The sequence below is a fragment of the Macrobrachium nipponense genome, chromosome 31, assembly GCF_015104395.2.
Source record: "Macrobrachium nipponense isolate FS-2020 chromosome 31, ASM1510439v2, whole genome shotgun sequence".
Taxonomy (NCBI): Eukaryota; Metazoa; Arthropoda; class Malacostraca; order Decapoda; family Palaemonidae; genus Macrobrachium; species Macrobrachium nipponense.
In genome coordinates, this window is record NC_061093.1 from 57,961,188 (window position 1) to 57,975,898 (window position 14,711).

Below are 14,711 nucleotides of genomic sequence, written 5' to 3' on the forward strand. Positions count from 1 at the left end.
TGCTACTATGACTTCTTTTACGTATTTTTCTCGGTGAAAGACGGACAAGAGTTCAGGCGACGTTCGCCTTCTTACTTCTCACTGAAACGCATAACGAGAGAGAGAGAGAGGACTGAAGCGTCCTCTTCTATAAAGCTTCTATTTAGAGGGCGCGAGTCCTTCCGAAAGCTCCAACCCCTGCATGGGGAGGACGCTTCGGAAGACGAGAAGCAATCTTTCAGGATTCGTGCACGCGCACAGCAATTTGGCAGTCTGGGGATTTTCATCAGAAACTGCCGAAGGCACGCCAGATCGTTTTTTTTGGTGGGGGTTCCTTGTAACCCTCCTTAGGCTTTCGACATGCTCCCTCCCCGGGTCCTGGGAGTCAAGCAGAGGTCCCGGCCTAGAGGCGAAACGAGGCCGATCTGACGCACCCTCCACTACACAAGGGGTATCACTGCACTTCTGCACTTCACTTTTACTCTCTAAAGCAAGCACTTTCGATTCTAAGATACAATCGAAAGAGTATCAGAGAAAGGGTAATTCCTCTACAGACACTGCTTAGGGCCCGAAGGCAACACTGCAGGGTTTAGGAGTAACAATTACAGAAGTAGCACTTCACAGCAATGAAGGAGAGCGAGCACCTCTCGTAGACATATTCATAGCCCGTAGGCCATACTACGGGTTAGGCAAAATTAGGTCTCAGGAAAAGGTTGCAAAGGTCTACCCTGACTGTTAACTGGATTAATTGCGTACACGGAATTCATCCTTCCTTACGGAATTGACATTTTGTTACTGATTAATTGCGTACATACGAATCATACGTCTTCCTTACGGAATAGACCAAAGTCTCACACTCCTTACATGACAAATCTCAACAAAGAAGCAAGACCCCTACCCCTCGTACATACCAAGTGCGGATCTACCGAAGCTTTCGGTAGCCACACCCTATCTTTGCAGACAACCCCGTCTGAAACTGAGCCTAGAACCTAAGAGATTTCAGATATTTTATGCAAAAAAAAAAATGAATCAAATTCAAATCAATTTAAGATAGCGTATGCCTAGCCACAAATCCCACAAATCCAAGTAAATAAATCAAAAGACAATTAGGATACTTAGCGGCAATGAAGTTTCCAAAATCCTAAGACGGAGGTACTGAAAACAGGTGTTTTCAGCACCAGCGACAGAAAAATTATGAATAGAAAATGGGAATGGTTCCTGATACCCGCCTCCCAGCGGCGGGAATGGGTACTAACCACCTGGCCGACCACTGCGTGTGTCGGAAGTTTTTAAAATTCTGTCGGACTTCAGAAAATACAGCTATATATATATATCTGACAGGTAAGTTTCATGAACAAAATAGAGTTTTTCTTAAGAGCATTATAAATGAACATGTGTTATTATCTGTTTCTGAAGCCAGCTTTAGAACATCATTTAAGAACCATGATACTGACGTAGGCCTCACTGAAGGTCTAAGTCTAGCACAAGCCTTGGGAATAGACGAGAAGTAAGAGTCTGTCAAGTCTATGCTGAAAACCGAGTTGAAAAAATCTTTTTCAAGGCTGACTTGTTTGTCGTAATAGTGCTAGCTGCTAAGCCTTTTTCAAATAAAAGATCTGAAAAAGGATATAGCTGAATTGATTGTCATGATTCTAATATCTGATTCTCTCAGGAAGGTTGCTAACTTTTTGACTGCAGCATCATACTGTCTCAAAGTTGAATCTCTTTTATCAGATTCCAAGAAGAGAATATTTTGAGGATCAATATTCGCATCTCTTTTAGCCGCAAACTTCATGAAGTCCATAAAGTTAGGGTTTTGAGAATTCCTGAGGAAGCGAACACAGTCTTCGTTTGTACTGACTGGGTGGGAGAGCCCGGGATTGGGAATTCGAAGAGGACGAAGACCCAGTTCCAGAATGAGAGGGTACCAATTGCTCTTCGGCCAGTCTGGGGCTACTAGAGCCACTTGACCCTTGAACGTCCTGAGTTTGTTCAGCACCTTCAGGAGAAGATTCACTGGAGGAAAGACATAAATCTTCTCCCAGTTGTTCCAGTCTATGGACAGGGCGTCCGTGGCATAGGCCAGAGGTCCAGGTTGGGGGCCACATAACATGGGAGTTTTGTGGTTCGCTTGGGATGCGAATAGATCCACTTGTTTGACCTGGAACCCTCCGAAGGATCCATTGGAACGAACTGTTGTCCAGTGACCATTCCGACTCCAGAGGAACTGATCGGGATAGAGCATCTGCTATGACGTTTCTCACATCCAGCTATATGGGTGGAGGAGAGGTGGCCAACTGAACTTGTCCGCCACGGAGAAGATGGCTACCATGACATGATTCAGATGACGTGACTTGGAGCCTCCCCTGTTTACACAATGGACTACCACTGCGCTGTCTAAGACTAGCTTTATGTGGGAGTTCTTTGGCGGACGTAACCTTTTTAGAGTCAAGAACACTGCCATTGCTTCCAGTACATTTATGTGAAGCTGACGGAACTGGGGTGACCAGGTTCCTTGAACCTTCTTGAACTGAGAATATCCTCCCCAGCCGCTTAATGAAGCGTCCCGTGTGGATGGTAATCCCCGGAGGAAGGAAACTGAAGGGGTACTGATATTGACAGGTTCTTGACTTTTGACCAAGGGCGTAGGACGATTCCGTAGAATCTGAGGGACTGATGAATAATTGTCCCTGGACCTGACATTTGCTCGTGAGCGCCAGATTCTGGTTATGGTCTTTCAGTTTGGCTTTCATCAAGATGTTTGTCACTGATGCAAACTGGAGTGAACCCAGAAATCCTTTCCTGGGTTGGCTCCTTGAAGCAAGTTTGTGTCCTAGAAATTGCTTTACTGACTTCGCTATTTCTTTTCTCTTGGCTGATGGAATCAACAGAGTATGGAGGATAGATTCCATTGAATGCCCAGCCACTGAAAGTTTGACTCCGGGAGTGACTCTCGATTTGGTCCATGTTTTATCTTGAACCCTAGATATTCCAGGAACTGGATTACTTTCAGTGTTGCTTTGCTTTCGACAAATTCCTCAGACTGTTGGAGCCCGAAATTAACCAATCGTCGAGATACGCCTACTTACCAATGATCCCTTGCGATCTTAGTTGTTTGGACGCACTACTTTCCAAAAGCCAACTTCGTGAACACCCTGGGTGCTAGGGGGGGGGGGGGGGCGTTCAGACCGAAGGGAACTACCTTGATAAGGGAGGAAAAAAATGACGTTGATGCTCCTATATTGAAGCCCAGATAAGGGACGGAAAGTTGTCTTGGGCAATAGGGATATGATAGTATGAGCGTCTGTTAAGATCGATAGAGGTGGTGACACGGCCCCACGGGGAAGGTAAGGAACTCCGCCACCTGCGAGATGGTGGAGTCATCTTGAACTTGTCGCAGCGAATGGTCCAAGTTTAAACGGGACAAGATCTAAGATTACCCTTCCCTTTTTTTGCCGTTGAGCCTTTCTTTGGAACGCTGAACAAGCGGCCCTTGAAAACTTTAATCTGTTGACTCTCGCTATTGCTCCTTTCCTTTTGAAGGAGGTCCTCCGCCCCATACTAACTCCGTCAATTCTTTGGATGGAAGTTGAAGGAAAGGGTCTGGGTGGGGGCGGATTCGCCACCCGAGCTCGCCAACCCAGGCCTTTCGAACACAATACTTTGTTTGTGGCCCATATTTGGACTGAAGTCCCCAACCGGTTGGCAGGAAGAGAAAAAGCAGCCTCCCCCCTCCTTAACCTGGAAGTTCTCATTGATGCTGGTAGCCTCCGCGAAGGCCTCCCCGGAAGTTAAGTTGTTTCCTCTATTAAGGGGACCTCCCTGATCCTCCCTCTGACGAAATGGAATCGCTTACCTCTTGCCTCCCCTAGCCCGTAGCGGCTCAATAACTGCTCTGAAAGGCCTGGTCCTTCGAAACACTTGGTTGTAAGGCTGTGGGAGATCAGCGGTAAAGGAGGTGGAAGGTTGAGGCTGGGGGGGAAATCACATAGATAGGCTTGATTGACGGGCACCTTGGAGGTAGAGGGTTGGGCCGTATGCACCAACGGTAACCGAGTCCGAAACAGGCTGGGCGGAAGCGGTTTGCAGTTTCATTTTGGTAAGGCTGGAAACGTCTGGGGTTTCCTCTGAGCCTTACCCACCCCTCACTGCCCTTGGTCTTGGGCAGTCGCTTTGCATTGAGGACCCCAACGATCCTTAAGGCTTTGGTATTAAAGCCTTGTAGGCTTCCTTGGCTTCCTTCGCCCGCCTGGGACCTTCCTTTACCGATTGCATTCGAGGGAAGAGGTCTGACTCCCCAAGATTGTTTGATGAAAGCAAACTTATTCGGTTCAATTGTCCGAATAGGTTTGCTTCCCCTGGAGGAAACATGCTTCCGACAATTCGTTCTGGGCTGTGGCGAACTCAAACATGTCAGAACTGTACCGTTTGAGTCAGTGACTTTGGTGATCAGCTTGAATAGTGGCTCTGGAACCGTAAGCAATGGTAGCCACTTCTGTCCCAATAGGCCATAGGAGTTAAATAGACCTGGCTCAGCCTAAGACTTGGCCTCGAAAACTCTGGCCTGAATGAGGCTGGTCCGGAAAACAATCTAGGGGCAGCATTCTCACCAAATAAACTGCTCCATTAGCACAGTCTGGTTTGAGTTTGCCCGCCGAAAAAGTGTTTGGGGCCAGGTCTTCCCACAAATCTCCAGGTTTGAGGGAAGTAAAGGAAAGGAGATGTAGGGTCTCCACTTCCTTTAGCTGGCGGATAACGACTCCCCCCTTTTGGGCCGCTGGGATAGGTGACCATAGCGGATCTTGGTAAGGAAGGGAAGCTGGAGTTTCCCGCTTTTTCCCATTGTGAAAATGGTTGAAGAATGGACTCTTAAAGGGTTGTATCTTCGTAATTAGACAACAATCCAATTGTCCTCTACAAGCCACCTGAGCCATTATCTTTCGAGCCTGGTCAACGTGGATAAAGAGGAACTGTCTCTTTAGGGACGCCATTGTTCATCTAGCGTCATGGCAGTCGGCAGTGAGTCCTGGAGTAGGACCAATTGAACGGCGGTTGTAGAATACCTCCAGGGTAGGAACTCGAAGTGCCTCAAGTCCTTCGAGTTCCATAACTCCGGGATAGAAATAAATAAGCCCGTCCTGGAAGGGGGCGATTGGACCGCCACCCTCCAGGGGTATTTATTCATAGAGGAACAAAGGAGGCAGAAGAGTCATGAGGTTGGAAGCTGAGCTATACCTGTGCCGGGGCCGAAAGGTGGGGGAAGTAAGCGAGGCGGTAGCCTGGCTCAGTTCGGCGATTAATGTTATCGCCTGGGAGTTAATCCTGTTCGGACAACCGGGCCGAGGGAGAACATCTGCTCCAATACTGTTCTTTTGAGAGAACCGACCCAAATCCCCCATGTGGTTGGCAACAGGCCAGGTCATTGGGATCCAAAAGCCGGAGCTGCTGCGGAGGTGGTCGGGTAACTCTGAAAGGTACAAAAGGTAAAATCCAAAGGAAAGGAAAGAAAACGGCTGGACTTCCAGCTGGAGTATGTTTGATTCTCTCCATTGGAAGATCTACTCCCTTGAGATTTGGAGACCGGACCCAGAAGCTCTAGACCTCTCTGCTCGCGGGGTTTTGTTAGCCGGAGACTTGCGAGATGCGGAAACTGTTGACGCCGACGACGTCTTTTTTAGAACGACGACGACGGTCTTACTCAGAGGGTTTTCAGTCTACCGTATGTTCCTTTGACCTTAGGTCTTACGGGAAAGCCGTCAGCAGGAGAAGTATAAAGGAGACTCAGGCTCCTGTAAAGGCCTTGGAAGGAAGGCTGGATGAGTTTTGGCAGGAGGGTTACGCAAGATCCAGTTGCGCCAAAGGGAAGCACCCTTGGGCGTCCAACGTACTCACCTCGACCAAACAGGGTCTGCAACAAAACCTACCATTGGTTCAATATTTAGATCCAAGCATTGTCGCGACTTCCGACGAGATTGTCCATGGCCCTGGTTTCAGGTCAACGAAGCGGCAAGCTGCCTGCTGAATTGCCGCTATAGTCGGGGTCTAGCCTCTGCTGGGTTGACGTTAAGCGCCTGTTTGACTTTGGCCAGCCGGGGAAGATCATGGACGCCGGCCAATCTTCTTCTTTTCCAAGGGGTGTAGGGCTGTTCCCTTTGTTGGCGGGCGTTCTTGCTCCAAAACCGCCAACCCAAGCCTCCGCAGGGTTGCCAGTGGGCGGTTGGTCTCTAAACGCGAGGGAGCCTGGAAGGGAAGAAAGGGTATTTGTTTTTTTTAGTTTTTAAGTTTAAAACTTAAAATTAAAAAACTTGAAAGTAATAGGTTAAACTAAAATTAGTAAGAGGACGCGAGGATCCCATATAAAAACTCAAGCTTAAGTTTGAAATAAGAAAAGATTAAAATTAAACTTAAGCAACTATAACCCTGTAGGGATTAGCGAACGGAGTTGGGAATACTTAGCCCCCGTGTATAAAGAGTCTGGCTAACCACCAATCGTAGCAAAATAGTGGCAGTGGTCTCGTGAAACCAGACTTGAAGGTTCCCGTTTGCGGAGTCGCGCATGGAGGCATGGGGATCTGGCAGACTTCAATGCCGCCCCAAAGGGGTCCTTGGAGACATGGCAGTTGGGCATTCACCTGGATGGCTCCCACAGAGTTGAGGGCGGTCTGTAAGTGAAAATATACATCGATGCATCCTAAAAGATATCACTTTACAGAGCTAGATGGTTAAAAGAACCTCCGCCTCGCATGCCGGAGCGCGAAAAAATTTTGGGCATAAACCCCTCGCCCTTACCGCCGTGTAATAGGGCTATGAACAACCCCGGAGAGCTCCACCTTTGTTTGAGTCAGGCAAACGGAGGGAGGATTTGGATTAAGGTTAGGCTTAAATTAAACTTAGCTATAGTTTTAAACAAATTAAATATGAATATTGTAATTGATACAATTAAGTTTTGGTTCAAAAAAATACTTACTCCTGGCAGATATATAGAGTAGCTGTATTTTCCGAATCTCCGACAGAAATTAAAAAAACTTACGACCACACGTATTGGGTAGGGCTTCAGGTGGTTATACTCCATTAAGCTCACCTTCCCCCATTCCCGCCGCTGGGAGGCGGGTATCAGGAATCATTCCCATTTTCTATTCATAAGTTTTTCTTTCCATCTGGTCTATCCTGAGGGGAGGGGGGTGGGTGGGCGGGTACTTAATTATATATATCTGGCCAGGTAAAGTATGGAACAAACGTAATTGTATCATTACAATAAATCATTTTTGTTCATTGACAACTTACCTGTTCAGATATATATTATAGCTGGAATCCTCCCACCTTTGGTGGTGGGAGTAGACAGAATAGAAGATTTTAGAAGCTTTTAAACATAATATATGGCAGATAAACTGAGATCTTGATTCCTTTACCTGTTAGCCATAGGTCTGACTTCGTGGTTACTGAGCCGTAACGTTGAAGTCTGCTTGTTGATATTAGGAGTTCCAGCGAGGTAGAGACCTATATACGCTGGTGGCACACTCAAGGGGATGGGGGATCTGTCAACGGGGGGCGTGACCGACGATGTGGACTAGACCATTGATCCATACAATGAGGGCAACGAAGTTAAAAACAAATCAAACCACCTGGCCTCAGTCTACAAGGCCAAAGTATACCACTAAACTAGACTAAAGAAGGGAGGATCCGCCCCTCGGGCGGTCAAACCCCCAACCAAAACCAAAAACACACGCGATTAAAAAGCTCACCCCTAAGCCACTAAAGGGAAAGGATGAGTGCTACTACCGTCCTGCCTCCCCCAAAGCATGTTTCTGCAAGCGAACGTTATGGTCCAAAGGCGGACCGAGCAATGTTCGTATAGTCGTCTTTCAACCTCCCGCAGGTGAGTGTGAAGCGAAAACACCGAGTTGCTCCGCCAATATGTGGCACTCAAAATGGTCACTGGAGTGCCATATTCCTGTGAAGAAAGGCTATCGAGGTCGAAAAATAGCCCTCACACCTCGTAGGGCATTCAACTTTTTAAACAGTTTCATGTTACACTAAGTACACTACATGTTGGGTAATCAAGCTTCCTTAATGGTGTCCTCAACAAGGAAAAAGAAAGCGCGTTCTTTGACATGGGAAGGGAAATCCGGAGGGCTTCTTAACCGGAAGCACCACAAGCTGTCCCGGAAGGTCCTTCTACAAGTCCATTCGTTCTGTCTAGATAGGAATTTTGAGAAGCCCTGACAGAGGGCACAGGACTCTCTCTGGCTCATTACCCACGATTCTCAGTCAAACCCTTGATTTCAAATGTCTTGGGTCCAAGGGTTGGACGGGTTTTCGTTCCTTTGCTAAGAACAAAAGGGCTTTAAAGAAACAAACAAGCATCCAGAGTTCTTTTAAACCCAAGCGATGGCTTGCTTATGTAGCCTGGATCTCAACTAACTCTCTTCGCCGTCGCCATGAGCAGTTTAGAAAAATGTAGGTTCCTTCCTTGTCAGGTTTCTAAGCGAAGCTAAGTGAGCGGTTTTCAAAAATACTGGACGTCAAAAACTTTTTTAGGAAGCAATGTCCTACAAGTTCCAAGAAGGGACTCTTTGGTTGGGCGGGGTATGCCTGTTCGAAGTCATCGAAAGACGTTAAGAAGATCATGAAGGTCTCTGTTGTTGGGCTAAGTCCAGTCGCCTCTATGCCTAAAGACTACCAGAAAGCACACTTCTGTTAGGGCCTTTTATCGTAGGCACCCGCTTAAGCGAACTTCATTTCTTCAAGTAGAGAAAGGAAGTCTGGCGATCTGGCTCACAGGAGGGTAGACGGTGGAGGAAATGTCTTTCTTTCCTTGCACCAGCTTCCGGGAAAACAGCCCACTTGGATTGGTATATGCGGGCAATAGAAGACAAGGTCTTCCTTGCCGTTACGATTGTGCTTTCGGCCACTTGGTCTTGACAAAAAGCCCCTCGCTCTGGCCAACTTTCTGGGATAGTTCTTGAACGCAGTCAGGAACTCCAGAGCGTGGGGAGGTTTTGTGATACCTCTCCGAAGTGTGGGGCTGTTTTGAAGTAGATGTCTATTCCTTGGAGGGTTCAGAGTCCATCGGAAAGTCTATCAAGAAAGGATCAATGACCTCCCTGTGAACCAGTCGGGTATCCGCTGGCCAGAACGGGGGCGATTGAAGGAGTCATCCTCATTTTTTTGTTCCCTATGATGCCTTCCCGAATTGTTTTCTTATCACTATTCCCCTAGGACCTTGAAACAGGGGGAAAGGCCATATACGTCTAAGTCCCGTTCCAGCTCCCAAAGAAGGGAGTCTACTCTGCTACTGGCACTCCTGGGTCTAAGGAACTGGTGAGGGCAGTAACAGGGCGGGAGTCTCGTTGTCCTGGTCAAGTTGCGAAGATGTCTACGAGAGGACATCCCCATAACTTACCACAAGCCTCTGGGCATATTTCCCTGATGAATGAAAGTCCACTCCAGTTGGCAGAGAAGATTTGACCTTGGTCGACTGAGCAGATCTGCACCCGGACGTTTTCTACACCCCTGATATGCAATCGTCGTCAGTATAGAGACGTTCGGTGTGGCCTTCGCACCCATAACAAGGGATCTCCTTTGGCAAGGAAGGAAAACAGGGATCGATGACTGGTGGGGTTCCGCCACCCTGTTTCTATTGAGATTATGCCAGGGCTGTATGGTTGTTCTCGAGTTGATACGGCACCACATTGCCGGAGGGAACTTCGTTCTGAAAGAACTGGAGGGGCGCCAGATGAACTGCGTTGCCAGCTGCCTTGAGGTTTATGTGGGTCCAGGACACCTGTTCCCCTCTCCAGGTTGCCTGGACAGCTTTCCTCCCCCCCCAGGGTTGGTTCTTACCCCAACCCCATGGAAGAACGCGTACGGAAAACAACAAACTAGGTCGTGGGTTCTGAACGGCCTTGAGGGAAAGACCCTCTGCGAGCTTCAAAAGGGTCGGTCCCACCACCATCTTAGGTGTCCCTTTAACCTCCTTCTTTTGGTAACCCCACCAAGAATCGAATCCAAAGTGTTTCTTTTGGTTGCTTCCAATTGTCGGCGGCAAGGCAAGAATTGGAAGAGGTCTGAGGTGCAACCTCCCTAGGTGGAAACCAAAACTTCTCCAGTGAGGGGAAATGGTCCCCTAGCAGCAACTCAATCCATTTCGCCCGTCACCGAGCATGAATCCTTCCCCAGAAAGGGTTGACACTTTGCTTTGAGGCAATCTAGTTGTCGCCCCTGGGACGGAAAAGCCCGAAAACGCCACTGAGTCTATTCTGAATCCCACAAATAGACTACAAAGACTGTAGAAGGGGTTCACAATGTGACTTTTCGAGGGTTCACCAGAAGCCACCCCAGGGACTTTCGTTAACGTAAACATCGTCGTGTGAAGGGTCCGCCAGTCCAACACCGGTCTTTCGGAGGAGGGCTCGTCACGAGCCAGTCCGTCCATGGTAGAGAGAGATCCTGACATTTGGAAAGATGAAGCCACCCCGCGCAATGTTCTTGCAAAATTCCAGTAGGGTGAAGTACCATGGGAGCAGTGCTGGAGTCCAACCAAAGCAGAGAAGCCCTGAATTGGAACAGACTTTTCCTTTCAGGGACAAACTCCTGGCAGGTATTTCCTGGACTGGGGGTTGGATAGGGGAACGTGGAAACTACGCGTCCTGGAGATCTAGGTTGAAACGGGCCATCCAGCCAATCCCCCGGGGATCTCAAAGCTCCCATGCACTGAAACTGAGGTGTCTCCATCTTAGAACCTCTTGCTTGATGACAAACGGAAGGTTCAGGCATGCTGACATCGGAGTACCGGTCGCGCCATTACCCCCGCCACTGCTTTGGCACCAGGAACAGTCTTGTTGTAAAACTCCGTGGGGGAATTCAAAGTCGGACACCTGTTCTAACGGCATGTTTCACGATCAATTCCTGGACTAAAACATTCGTAAAAGCACCTTGTTGTTTCTTCTCCCCGGATAAGGAAGGAAGACCATGTCCCTCTGGGGGTCGTAGTACAGCGGGGGTTGGTTTCAGGGAAACGGGATCCGGTAACCCCTTTCTTTAAAGATGGTTCCGACGGACACATTTTGTCCGACACCTCTCTCTTCCCAGGCTTGCGCAAAAAGCTGAAGCCTCGGCTCCACCGGTGATCTGAAGGGACTTCCTGCGTTCACTTCTTGTTCTTGGCCAGCGCCGGGCTGGCTCGCCTCTGGAAGTGGCCTTCTTCCTCGAGGAGGGGCTGGTCTCGAGGACTAAGAACGAAACCTAACCTCGAAATGGGGCTTTCGATTTCTTGATGAATCGAAACTCCGAGGACGTAAGGCAACCGCAGGTCTCCTTGAAGATTGTGCGAGGAGATCTTTGCGTGGCCTTCTCCTGTAGACTGGGTTCGCAATGTCTTTTACCATAGGCCTGGGGGAAGAATGATCCGATCCGAAAAAGGACCGCGAAGAGGCAAAGTCTGCTTTCTGGATGGATGGGAAAACAGAAATTTCGCTTGTTAAAATTGCAAAAAACAGGTGGGATCTCTTCTTCAAGAAGCCCTGTGCAAAAGTGAGGACTGGTAAGCTCACTCCGAACCAATCTTTACATCTCGACGGCCTTTGTCCCCATGTCACGGACAGTTACGCTTTGGGACAGGCTCCCGCCCAAGACTAATCGAGTCGGAACTCCATAGACTTGGCATCGCCAGAAGCTCCAAACCCAAACCGACCAATCTAAGAAAGTTTGAAGAAGACCTCTCAACGTTCCGCCAAGAAGGGTCCTTTAATGGTAGGTAAGGTTCCATTTCCGTAGTTGACTCCATCGAAACTTTCGAAGCAGGACAAGGTTGAGACCTCCTCAGACGGCATCCACAATGCTGGCGGGAAACGTCTCCTTGTTGGGCTGGACGAGGGAAGTCTAATACCTTACGTCTTCTCACCCGTCTCCCGTACCAAATGCCAGCCCGGCCTTCCCCACTAAGTCTCGAAGGTGGCAGGGGCAAAAGAAGTCCTTTCCCTGAGACTTCCTTTTCCTTTTCCCATCCAGTCATGGACCTTACGAAGATGCCCTCTTTTTTAGGTTTTGACAAAGGGACTTCTTCATGCCTGACGGAATTGCCGAGCACCGTTGTTGATCTTGGACCGAAGAAGGAAAGCTTGTGAGAAGGAGGGAGAAGGCGAGGAGTCCATACCGGGTGAACAAACGTTCTCTCCCAAAACTCTGAATTGAAGAAGGGGCGGAGGGTCAAAACCATGGTAGTCGGAAGGAAGAACCTTGCCGGCCAAAGGTTTTGCTCGTATCATACCCACTTCAACCGAAAGCGGTCACTAAACCTCCTTGCTTCCCGAACACAGGTGAAGTTGGAGGCAAACATAGCTGGACCCAAGGACTATTCTGGTCTAAGTTTCCACGAGAGGGCGCCAGTTGCTGTTGAAGTGGAAGGTAAAGCTGACTCATTAATTAAGGAGCTCCGTCGAATCTCTAAGACCCGGAGCAAAACTTGCAAAAGAACTCATCACAAAACAGGTGGGGGCGGGACGAAACATCCACATCTTCGTCCACCCGAGCGTCCGCTGGCGCACACCATGGGAGTCCACGTGGCGCATCACCTGGCGTACCCACTGGCGCATACCCTGGCGTCCCACTAGGCGCACGGCCATGGCTGCAACTAGTCGCGGGATTGGCGTCCACAATCGCGCGCTGCGTGGCCGTCCCGCTGGAGCACGCTTGGCGTCTCCTACTGGCGTGCGCAATGACCATTAACTCAAGGCGAGCGCTTAACATCTCGTGCGCGCTCTGCTTTCGCCGCTGGAGCACTCTTAGATGCAACCTGGCGTTCGGCATTTGGCTTCCGACCGGAAAGGAGGGACAGGAAGCGTCATGAACGGAACCTTGCACCCGAAGAGTTCACCGCAGAAGGTATCTAAGCTCTCGCACTAACCGCAAGGCTTTACGAGCGGGTTACTACCTTAGGACCGTTTTCATTGCGGGCCAGAGTGAAGCAAAATCCTCTTCACGTTCCTCCCAGAGGAGGCCCGCTGGGGAGATCGCTACGAACTCTAGTCAGGCGAAGAAAGTGGAGAGGGATAGAACGAGCGAGGAGAGGGGGAGTGGGAGACCTTCTTATAGATCTCTTTCACAGGAAGATACTGGTCATCCTTTCCTCCTGGGACGTGGTTTGCGTCGCCCTTTCTTAAGCAAGAGCATCAGGCAAGATGTTGGCCTGCAAAGAGCGCAGGATCTTCTCAGTAGGAGAGGATTCCTTTGGTCAGTGGTGACGGGCTGATCCTGTGAGAAGGGCGAGGGGCGAGGGGTACGCCTTGCTTCCTTATCCCAGAAACTGCCGGTAAAGAAACGCCTCGAGATGCGACTGGGGGGCGCTCGCCACCAAAAGTCATCATCCGATGACGTCCCTTGACGCTTCTTTTTTTCTGGTGGTGGGAAAGCACGCGAACCCAAACTCTCAGGCGAAGATAGCCTCTCGAGAGCCAAAAAATCTGGACGTGAAGTCGTCACGATCAACCAACGCTCCGTTTTCAGCGGGAGGGGCGTGGAAATAGAATGGCGAGGTCTCCACCCCTTGTGCGGGGGAAGGAAGCCTATGAAGTAAGTAGAAACACTCTTTTCAGGAGGCCGTGCATGCGCACGCTCTTTGGCAGGTTTGTGTAACGTCCACAGATACAATGCCGAAGGCACGTCAGATGCGGTGGGCGTTCCCCGTAAACCCCTCCCCTCGCTGTCGGCTTTCGACTATCGCCCTCCTTCCCTGAAACCTGGGAGTCCAGGCAGCGGGTCTAGGCCTAGAGGGAACGGGGAAATAAAAAAAGGGGCCGATCTGACGCACCCCTCCCCCACCAACGAAGGGAGGCACTGTCACTGGCAACTTTTGGCACCTTCACTTTTGCCTTGCTAAGGCGGAGGCAGCCTTTAGATTCTAAATTATCGAAATCGACTCCTAAGAATAAGTGTAACGGGTATTACCCTCTACAGGACACTGCTTCAGGGCACCCGAAAGGCAACCAATGCACAGGGTTAGGAAGGTAGTGATTAAAGGAGGTGGGTTAGTAGGAGGAAACATGAGCTTCCTGCCGTTTACCTGAAACCGCCTCCGGAGGTAAAGATCCCGCCTTAACCTATCCCGTTCCAAAGCTTACGGGCAGATAATGGACTCATACGCTCTCCATGCCAGAATCAGAAAGACACTCACCATTCTTCTTTGCAGCGACTTTCATACATTGGCAATCATGCTCTCTTGCAACTCTTACACCAAAGTATTGGAGGGTCTACCTTACTGACTTGCTTTCAGTAGGCCTACCATCGACAAACTCGGACTCCCTGGTACAAGAAAAAACCTGGCGCTAGCCGAACTAGAACCAGACAAATCTTGATTTAAAGAGAAATCAAGCCAAAAATCCAAAATCGAAGAATCCACAATTAAACCGGTGAGGCCTAGGCCACCGATCCAAAAAGTACAAGATACCAAAAAAATCAAAACAAAAGGGGTACTTAGAGTAGCCGAAGTTTCCTAAATTCAAGACCGAGGGGTGGCTGAAAAAAAACTGTGTTTACAACAAATCCGGCGACAGAAAGAAAAAATTATGAATAGAAAAATGGGAATGGATTCCTGGATACCCCCCCCCGCCTCCCAGAGGCGGGGAATGGCGGTACTAAACCACCTGACTCCCAAAACACTACGTGTGTTCCGTAAGTTTTTTCATTTCTGTCGGACTGTTCGGAAGAAAATACAGCTATATATATATCTGACAGGT